This window comes from Giraffa tippelskirchi, chromosome 6 (genome assembly GCF_054371585.1).
Source record: "Giraffa tippelskirchi isolate mGirTip1 chromosome 6, T2T-mGirTip1v1.2.pri, whole genome shotgun sequence".
Taxonomy (NCBI): domain Eukaryota; kingdom Metazoa; phylum Chordata; class Mammalia; order Artiodactyla; family Giraffidae; genus Giraffa; species Giraffa tippelskirchi.
Window position 1 is genome coordinate 96,631,495 of NC_137280.1, and position 11,214 is coordinate 96,642,708.

The 11,214-nt window shown below is 45.0% G+C and overlaps 1 pseudogene; it reads right to left on the bottom strand.

The window, feature by feature from the left end:
- Positions 1-1,262: 1,262 nt before the first annotated feature.
- LOC145509328 (proteasome maturation protein pseudogene) lies at positions 1,263-1,996 on the bottom strand (annotated as a pseudogene).
- Between the last annotated feature and the right edge of the window lie 9,218 nt (positions 1,997-11,214).

An 11,214-nucleotide genomic window follows, 5' to 3' on the forward strand; every position in this document is an offset into this window, starting at 1 on the left:
GGGAACACCAGACCATCTTACCTGCCTCCTGAGAAATCTGTATGTAGGTCAAGAAACAACAGTTAGAACATTACATGGAACAAAGGACTGGTTCAAAATTGGGAACTGAGTATGACAAGGTTGTATATTGTCACTCTATTTATTTAACTTATATGCAGAGTACATGAAAGGAAATGCTGGGCTGGATGAGTTACAAGCTGGAATCAAGATTGCCAGGAGAAATATCAAAAACCTCAGATATGCAGATGATACCACTTTACTGGCAGAAAGCAAAGAGGAACTAAAGAACCTCTTGATGAGGGGGAAAGAGGCAAGTGGAAAGCTGGTTTAAAACTCAACATTCAAAAAAATAAGATCATGGCATCCGGTCCCATCACTTCATGGCAAATAGAAGGGATAATAATGGAAGCAGTGACAGGTTTTCTCTTCTTGGCCTCCAAAATCACTGTGGATGGTGACTGCAGGCGTGAAATTAGAAGACTCATGCTTCTTGGAAGGAAAGCTATGACAAACCTAGACAGTGTATTAAAAAGCAGAGACATCCCTTTGCCGGCGAACGTCCGTATAATCAAAGTTATGGTCTTTCCAATAGTCGTGTACGGATGTGAATGAAAGAGAAAGTGTTAGTTGCTCAGTTGTGTGCGTTTTTTTTTGTAACCCCATGGACTGTAGCCTTCAAGGTTCCTCTGTCCATGGGATTTTCCAGGCCAGAATACTGAAGGGGGTTGCCATTTCCTACTACAGGACGACTTTGGGAGGGGGCGTTATTCAACCTGCCACGTTTTTGGTTTTGGCCCTGTTTTGTATTATGATTGCAGTGGGGAGATACACAAATTTACACAGTGATAAATTTGTATAGAACTTATATACCCATGCATCAATGAGTACAAGTAAAACTAGTGAAATCTGGATTAAGTTGGTATATTCTTATCGATGTCAATGTCCAGTGATGGTATTACACTAGTGCCTTGTATGTGTGTGTTCTCACATGTCAGTACTTTTAATGTTATTCACATCAAATTATGGTAAAAAGACGACTATAAACAAGATGCATTTGTGCTCAGTCACTTCAGTCATGCTCAACTCTGCGACCCCATGCACTATAGCCCACCAGTCTCCTCCATTCATGGATTCCCTAGGCAAGAATACTGGAGTGAGTAGCCATTTCCTCCTCTAGGGGATCTTCCTAACTCAGAGATCAAACCTGGGTCTCCTGCCTTAGCAGGCAGATTCTTTACCATCTGAGTCACCTGGGAAGCCCCTTAAACAAGACACAGCCCCTCTATTTCCATCAGCAGCACACTACATTACAGCCAACTAAGTTTATCTCCAACCATCAAGTGGGGTTCTCCCAGTAGTTCACTTTGTGACAGGTCATTAAGAATATCTTCTCAAATCTGGACTTCCCTAGTAGCACAGTGGTTAAGAATCTGCCTGCCAACACAGGGGACATGGGTTTGATCCCTGCTCCGGAAAGATCCCACATGCTTCAGAGCAACTAAGCCTGAGCACCGCAAGAACCGAGCCCATGCCCTAAGCCCGTGCTGAGCAGTTAGAGAAGCCACGCGATGAGAAGCCCATACATAGCAACAAAGACCCACCACATGTAACATAAATTTTTTAAAAAAAAATTAAAAAAGGGATATCTTCAAATCCAGTCGTCTGATTGTTACCCCTCATAATATCCGCTGAAAGGTTTGAGCTTGGAAGAAATGAAAGACACTGAGCCTGTGCTGCTTTGAATTCCATCTGCAGTTTTAGTGGAACAAAGGGCCTCTGGATGGTTCTCAGTGTGGAAAAGTTCATTTTATCTCGGTTGGGCTGGAAAGTTTTTTCTGACCATTCAGGAGGATAACCAGACAAAAGTTCATTTTTTCACACAAGGAAAACCCTGTGGAAGAAGATCATGACTTTCAAAAAGTCCACTTGCTGGAAACTCAATAACCGGAATCCTGTCGTTTGGCTGAGATTCAAGTCCTCTGGCAGGAATCTTCAACTTCCTTGGGCATAGCCTCCTTGTGTGTGTGTGTGTGTGTGTGTGTGTGTGTGTTTAAGATTTATTTATTTATTTTCTTTTTGGCTGTGCTGGGTTTTTGTTGCTGTGTGCAGGCTTTCTCTAGTTGCAACAAGTAGGGGCTACTTTCCGTCACAGCGCTCAGGCTTCTCACTGTGGTGGCTTCCCATTGTGGAGCACAGGCTCTAGGCGGGTGGCTTCAGTCGCTGCAGCACGTGGGCTCAGTAGTTGTGGCGCACCAGCTTAGTTGTCCTGTGGCATGTGGGATCATCCCGGATCAGGGATCAAACCAGTGTCCCTCTCATTGCAAGGCAGATTCTTAACCACTGGACTACCAGGGAAGCCCTTCTGTGTCTGTTTTGCATGCAGTTACCATCAAGGAAAACTGGGTGAAGGGTACACTGCAATCTTCTGTATGATTTCTTACAACTGCATATGACTCTACAGTCATCTCAAAGTAAATGTCTATTTTTAAAAAACTAAAAAAAAAAAAAATGTGACCACACCCTGCTGCTTGTGGGACCTTAGTTCCCTCACCAGGGATTGAACCCACAACTATTGAACCCTGAGTGCCTAGAGCCTGTGCCCTGCAACAAGAGAAGCCACTGCAATGAGGGGTCCTCACACTGCAACAAAGAGTAGCCCCTGCTCGCTGCATCTAGAGAAAGCAGGCAGCAACGAAGACTCAGTGCAGCCAAAAATAAAAGTTTTTTAAAAAAGATAACCAACAAAGACCTACTATGTAGCTGCTGCTGCTGCTGCTAAGTCACTTTAGTCGTGTCTGACTCTGTGCGACCCCATAGATGGCAGCCCACCAGGCTCCCCCGTCCCTGGGATTCTCCAGGCAAGAATACTGGAGTGGGTTGCCATTTCCTTCTCCAGTGCATGAAAGGGAAAAGTGAAAGTGAAGTTGCTCAGTCGTGTCCGACTCTTAGCGACCCCATGGACTGTAGCCTTCCAGGCTCCTCCGTCCATGGGATTTTCCAGGCAAGAGTACTGGAGTGGGATGCCATTGCCTTCTCCGTGCTATGTAGCACAGGGAACTATATCTTGTAATAATCTATAATGGAAAAGAATCTGAAAAAGAATATATATATGTATAACTGGAAAAAGGGTTATAGATATGTTCATACATACAAATGGACTTCCCTGGTGGCTCAGATGGTTAAGAATCCTCCTGCAACGCGGGAGACCTAGGTTTGATCCCTGGGTTGGGAAGTTGCCCTGGAGAAGGGAATGGCAACCCACTCCAGTATTCTTGCCTGGATAATTCCATCCACAGAGGAGCTGGGTGGCATACAGTCTGTGGTGTCGCAGAGTCAGACATGACTAAGCGACTAACTTAACTTTTAATATATACAAATAACTGAATCACTTTGCTGTATACTGGAAACTAACACAACACTGTAAATCAACTGTACTTCAATTATTAAAAAAAAAAAAATAGGACCCTCAGAGCTGAAAATGGGTTGTGTCCGACTCAGCACAGACTTCCCCCTGGCTATCAGTCTCCCCACAAACCTGCAGGTTCAAGATTCCAAGTTCACAGAGGTAGACAGGCCCAGCTTTTGGGCGTGGCATCCGTTATCTGCTTCCTTCAGCTCTGGGTCTATCTCCTGTCACTCCCAGAGCTTCCCTGGGGCTGCTCACACCGGGCACGCAGTCCCAAGCCTTCCGGAGTCAACACAGCGCCCGCCCGGCCCATGAGGAAGCTCAGTGCGAATATTAGCCTGAGCCACCCAACGCGGTTGGTGATGGTGGCCCTGCAAGCCAGGCAGGTCCACTGTTAAGCCAGCTCTCTGGGATCAGCTTTCGAACACACAGGAGGACAATGGAAAAGTACTATGTATTTATACACTACTGTGTATAAGCTAGGACTTCCCCGGCAGCTCAGTGGTAAAGAATCCACCTGCCATGCAGGAGCCAAAGGAGATGTGGGTTCCATCCCTGGGTCAGGAAGATCTGGAGGAGGGCATGGCAACCCACTCCAGTGTTCTTGCCTGGGATAGCCCATGGACAAAGGAACCTGGAGGGCTATAGTTCATAGGGTCGAAAACAGTCTAACACGACTGAAGTGACTTGTAGCACACATGCACATGCCAGGGTTCAATCCCTGCTTCTCTGGGAACTAAGATCCCACAAGCCCCAAGGTACAACCAAAAAAAAAAAAGATAGGGCTTCTCTGGTGGCTCAGTGGTAAAGAATCTGCCTGCAATGCAGGAGACATAGATTCCATCCCTGATCCAGGAAGATCCCACATGCCTCAGAGCAACTGAGCCTGTGCGCCACAATGCCTGAAGCCCGCAAGCCCTAGAGCCAGTGCTCCACAGGAGAAATCGCCGCAATGAGAAGCCTACCTATTCCAGCTAGAGAGTAGCCCCCACTCACCACAACTAGAGAAAGCCGAACAGCAAGGAAGACCCAGCACAGACAAAAATAAATTAGTTTTTTAATGTCACTTTTTTTTTTAAAGATAACCAAAAAATATCTACTATACAGCACAGGGAGCTCTACTCAATATTTATAATAACCTGTAAGGGAAAAGAATCATAAAAAGCATGAAAATATGCATATGTATAACTGAATCACTTTGCTGTACACCTGAAACTAACACAACATTGTAAATCAACGATAGTCCAGTAAAACTTTAAAAACGAAAAGTAACAACAATTGGGATATCAGCTCCAAGAGGCCAGGGACTGCTCTTTCTCAGTGCCTGCCATGCAGCAGATAATAAATATTTGCAAAATGAATGACTGAATGTTTACATCAGCCGTTGGCCTATCAAAGAGACTTCTCTGCTGTGCATGGCATGTTCATGTTTTTCATTCATGGATCTCATGCTTGTTTTTTTTTTTTAATAATTTTATTTATTTACTTTTGACTGTGCTGGGTGTTCCTTGCTGTGCGGGTTTTTCTTTAGCTGCGGTGAGTGCGGGCTGCTCTCTAGTTGAGGTGCGCGGGCTTCTCATTGCAATGGCTTCTCTTGTTGCAGAGCATGGGCTCAAGTTGTGACTTGCAGGATCTAGAGCAAAGCCTCAACGATGTGGCTTAGTTGCTCGGGGCATTGGAATCCAGCCCATCTCATGCACATGCAGGCAGATTCTTTACCACTGAGCCATGTGGGGAGCCCATATGTAATTTACATATCTAAGTCCATTTACCTAAATTGTGGTGTTCAAGGGGCAAAGGCCCAGGTGGTGAAGAATCTGCCTGCAATGCAGATCCAGGTTCAGTCCCTGGGTTGGGAGGATCCCCTGGAGAAGGGAACAGCAACCCACTCCAGTAGTCTTGCCTGGAGAATCCCATGGACAGAGGAGCCTGGTGGGCTACAGTCCATGGGGTTGCAAAGAGTCAGAAACAACTGAGCAACTAATACTTTCACTTTTCAACGGACAAAGGAACAAGATAAGCCCAAAGGGCCTCAGAACAGGGAACAGAAAGTACCAGCCCCTTCTCGCCAATTTGTTTGCTCCCCAGCTATAAAAACAGGCAGACAATCCTTGTTCAGCGTTACCTCTCCCTGACTCTCTGGAAGCTGGCCTGCTGCTCCAACAGCAACTAATAAACTCTATTAAACTCTAATAAACTCTAAACTCTAATCATAAACTCTAAACTCTAATAAACTCTATTCTCTTTCCTTCTGTGTCTCATCCGAAAATTCGTTTCCAACTCTCACATAACATAAATGAGACCACATTATTGAGTCTGTGCCTTGCTTTCTTCGTTATTTTTTTGTTTTAATTCAGTCCTGTATTTATTTATTTACTTTTGGCTGTGCTGTGACTTCGTTGCTACATGGGTTTTTCTCTAGTTATGGTGATCAGGGGCTACTCTCTTGTTGCAGTGCCTAGGATTCTCATTGCGGTGGCTTCTCTTGTTACAGAGCATGGGCTCTAGGGTCCCCCGGCTTCAGTAGTTGTGGCGCACGGGCTTAGTTGCCCCTCAGCATGTGAAATCTTCCCAGACCAGGGATCAAATCTGTGTCCGCTGCATCGGCAGGCGGATTCTCAACCACTGGACCACAAAGGAAGTCCTTCAACATCTATTTTGTGCCAAGCATGGAATAGCAGTTGGGGATCCACTTAGTGAGTCAATGTATATTGACTCACAAGAGACACTATCAGGAATTTTGTGACGGGGCCGTGATGGGAATATTTATACCCCAAGAATTGGCAAACACTGCAAATCAGGGTTTTAAATTATTTTTTCCTGGTTGTTCATTAACCAGCACACCATTATATCTCATCATGAAGAACAAATCAGACATAAATCCCTGCTCTCATGGTGCTTATATCCTAGTGTGTCCTAGTGGCGAAAGCAGTAAACAAAGCAATTAAGTAAAATGTACAGTAAAATATGGGCTTCCTGGGTGGCTCAGTGGTAAGAATCCACCTGCCAATGCAGGAGATGTGGGTTTGACCCTTGGGTTGGAAAGATACCCTGGAGGAGGGTATGGCAACCCACTCCAGTGTTCTTGCCTGGAGAATCCCCATGGACAGAGGAGCCTGGCTGGCTACAGTCCATGGGGTTGAAAAGAGTTGGACACAACCAAAGTGAGTGAGCACCCACACACAGTAAAATATAGATGCTGTGGAGAAGAATAAATCAGGGGACTGGGTAAAGGACTGCAGAGGCTGAGGTAATTAAAATGCTCAGGTAGGCTTCCTGGAGGAGGTAACATTTGCTCAAAGGAGCAAACACTTGCCCTTGAGTGAAAGAGTGAACAAAGGTGTTTGGAGGAACAGGTCTTCCAGGCAGAGGGCACAGCATACGCAAAGGCCTTGGGCAGGACTGTGTCTGGTGTGTTGGAGGAACAGCGGGGAGGCCGTGTTTCTGGAGCAGAGTGGGAGCGGGGGGAGAGAGGGAGTAAAAGAAGGCTGGGAGAGGACGGGCAGGTCGTGCAGGGCCTTGTGGGCTGCATGAGGACTCAGGCTTTTACTCAGGGAGGGGGGAGCCCTGGAGGGCTGTGGGCAGAGGAAAGGCGATGCCTGACTCAGGCGCTCACAGGCTCCCTCTAGTGGCTGGTGCTGCGGGGAAGACAGACTGTGGTGGTGAGGGTGGGAGCTGTCGCTGGTGCTCCCAGGCGCTCTCAGGTGGCTTCCTCCGGGAGGACAGAAAGTGGGGGAATGGAGAGAGGTGGGGCGGGGATGTCCAGGGTGGAGGAGCCTTTACTGGTTCAAATGAGTGAGGATGAGAACTGAACGCTGAGGGAGGCAGAGGAGGAAGTTAGTGGGGTTTTTTGCCATTTCAAATAATGTGGAAACGAATGCTTCTTTTTTCACTTTTTTTTTACTCTGTCAGTGAAATTCCTCAAAATGGATTTGCAGACTCAAAGATTCCTCATTTAATAGTTAAAATACTTTTCAAATATTTTAAAAAACTTTTCAAACGTTGAAATGCTGAAACATGGAGAAGAGAAATTGCCGTCCTTTTCCCCACCACCTATTTTTCAAACAGTTTATAATGAAAACTTTCAAGTATACAGAAAAATTGAAAGACTTTTACAATGAATTGTCATATGCCTACCATCCACTTTCTCAATGAACACTTTGCTATTTTTGCCCAATTCTGTATTTATCCATTCACCAGTATATCTCACTTTTTAATGCATCTCCAAATAAGTTGCATGTGTCACATCCATTAGGATGGCTACTATCAAAAAGAAAACAGGACTTCCTGTTTGCCAAAAGTTTTACTTTCCTTTTAGGTTCAAAGCATTCCTTAAGAAAAGAAACCACTTGTCAAACACACAATAAACAATTCCAATATTTAATAGAGGATTATTTGATTTAATTTCAAGATGCAGCCATTAAAAAAGGGAAATAGAGGGCTTTGCTGGTGGCTCAGTAGTAAAGAATCTGTCTGCCAATGCAGGGGACATGATTCAATCCCTGATCTTGGAAGATCCCACATGCCTCAGAGCAGCTAAACCTATCCACCGTAACTCTCTAGAGCCCAGGAACTGCAGCTACTGAAGCCTGTATGCCTAGAGCTCTGCAACAAGAGAAGTCATTGCAATGAGAAGCCTGAATACCATAACAAAGAGTAGTCCCTGCTCACTGCAACTAAAGAAAGCCCATGCAAAAACAGCAAAGACCCAGGGCAGCCAGAAATAAGTAAATATATATATACATATATATATATACATGTATATATATATATATATTTTTTTTTTTAAGAAAGGAAATAGAAACAATAGAGAAAAGTAACAGCACACACATCACCAGATTTAGCTGACCAACATCCAGACTTGAAGAACAGCATTAGGAAGTCCCTTGTTAACAGGATAGGTCCCAGGTGGTGCATCCAACCAACTGGTGAGATTTCAAACTGCAGTTTTGGGCACGCCCACTTCTAATCCCGGGCAGAGAAAAAATGATATCATCATCAGTTTGAGCGCAAAATTTTAGCTCCGGTTTTCTTTGAACTTTTACAATGCTGTTTGTTTCACCTTGTGAGTCATAAGACTTCTTAAACCCCAGGGGGTTGACCAGATCCTGAGGCTTAAGAGATTCCAGGACTCACTTCCTTTCTTATCTAAAGTGCTGCCTGGCTTGCTGCGCTTGCAGGCAGGCACAGAATCCCAGCAGTATCTAGGCAGGTCAGAAGCAGGTCAGAGGCCTGCTCCCCTGCTTCTGAAGTCTGAACAGGACTTCCTCCATTTTAATTTCCCTAACACTTCCCTGGTGGTCCAGTGGTTGCAACTTTGCCTTCCAATTCAGAGGGTACAGACAATTCAGAGGGTATGGGTTTGATTCCTGAGAAACAAAGATGCCAGATGCCTCTTAGCCAAAAAAAAAAAGAACCCAGAACATAAAATGGAAGCAATATTGTAACAAATTTAATGAATATTTAAAAAATGGTGTACATAAAAAAAAACACTTTAAAAAAACAGAAAATAACAAGGGTTTCTATGAGAAAATGAAAGAATTGGAATCCTTGTTTGTTGCTGGTGGGAACATAAGATGGTGCAGCTATAGACAACAGTTCAGCAGTTCCTCAAAGAGTTAAACATAGAACTACTATATGATCTAGAAATTCCACTCTTGGGTATATGCCCAGAAGATTTGAAAACAGGGAATCAAAGAGGTACACCTCTTTGTACACCAGTGTTCATAGCAGCATTATTTACAATAGCCAAAATGTGGAAACAATCCAAATGTCCACTGATGGATGAATAGATAAACAAAATGTGGTCCACTCATGCAATAGGAAGGAAATTAAAAAGGAAGTTCTGACACATCTACAGTGTGGATGAACTCTGAGGATAACTATGCTCAGCGAAATAAACTAGACACAAAAGGACAAATATTGTTTGATCCCACTTGCTAAAGTTCCAAGAGTAGTCAAATTCATAGAGAGAAAATATGCTAGAGGTTACCAAGGTCTGAGGTCACTGTGAATAATGCTATGATGAACATGGGTGTACAATTATGGAGTCCCTGCTTTCATTTCTCTCTAGGAGTGGAATTGTTGGACCATATGCAGGAGACCCTTGTTCAATTCCTGGATCAGGAAGATCTGTTGGAGAAAGGATAGGCTACCCACTCCAGTATTCTTGGGCTTCCCTGGTGGCTCAGGATGGTAAAGAATCTACCTGCAATGCGGGAGACCTGGGTTCGATCCCTGGAGAAGGGAATGGCTACCCATTTCAGTATTCTGGCCTGGAGAATTCCATGGACAGAGGAGCCTGGCCGGCTACAGTCCATGGGGTCTCAAAGAGACAAGAGACTGACACGACTGAGCAACTTTCACTTTTTTGATGCCAATTCTGTGTTTAACTTTTTGAGGAACTACTATTTTGACATAATCCCTTACAAGCTCTCTTTTCTTTGTAGACAGCATCCTGGAGACAAAGCGGTAAGATGAATGAAGTGACTGAATTCCAATTCTATTTCATATATCAGAAGTAGAGTTACCTGGATGGTTAGTATAGGGAGGTTAATGGCTCTTGCTCCTTGGAAGAAAAGCTGTAGCAAACCTAGGCAGTATATTAAAAAGCAGAGACATTACTTTACCGACAAAGGTCAGTCTAGTCACAGCTATGGTTTTTCCATTAGTCATGTATAGATGTGAGAGTTGGACCATAATGAAAGCTGAGTGCTGAAGAACTGATGCTTTTGAACTGAAGTGTTGGAGAAGACTCTTGAGAGTCCTTTGGACAGCAAGGAGATCCAAGCAGTCCATCCTAAAGGAAATCAGTCCTGAATATTCATTGGAAGGACTGATGCTGAAGCTGAAGCTCCAATTCTTTGGCCAGCTGATGCAAAGAACTGACTCATTGGAAAAGACCTTGATGCTGGGAAAGATTGAAGGCAGAAGGAGAAGGGGATAACAGAGGATGAGATGGTTGGATGGCATCACTGACTGGATGGACATGAGTTTAAGCAAGCTCCGGGAGCTGGTGATGGACAGGGAAGCCTGGGGTGCCGCAGTCCATGGGATCACAGAGTCGGACACGACTGAGCGAGTGAACTGAACTGGACGGTTCATGGTGGCTCCATCCTCTTTACGTGTCAGAAACCTTGTGCTTATCCTGATCGGAACTCTCCCAAATGCCATATGCAATCTAGCTGCAAATCCTGTTTTTTCCACTTTCAAAATTAACTCAGAATCTGAATACTTCTCTCTGCCTCCACCGTCCCTCCTGTCTGGTTTTTTTTTTTTGGTGGGGAGGAGCGCCATACAGCATGTGGGAATCTTAGTTCCCTAACCAGGGATCAAACCTGTGTCCCCTGCACTAGGAGTGTGTCTTAATCACCGGACCACCAGGGAAGTCCCATAAAGTGTTTGTTAAATGAATAAATAAATGAATGAATAAACGACTAGGTCAAGTCCTTTTTTCATTCCTCCCTATCGAGCATTTAGCTAGTCCATTGGCCACGACCCTGAGGCTTGACCACGCCCCAGGAACACTAAGCAAGCTGTCTCTTGCCGGCTCCACCTCTCGGCTGAATCGGGACAAACCATTTCCATTCGTCGTATCGGGTGGGGAGGTTGGAGAGAAAAAAATCTCTTGCGTGGAAAGGATGGAAGCTGCCCTTCCCTTTCCTTGGGAAGTGCCCGTAGATTCCTTCTGATGTGTAAGTGTGAGCTATGGCACCGTTGCTAACTCGCGCTTGCGGGCCCACTCACGCTGCGGAGCCTTAGATTGGATCCTCCCTCGGTGCTGCGTTGGTGCCGTCCGGCCTGGTCAC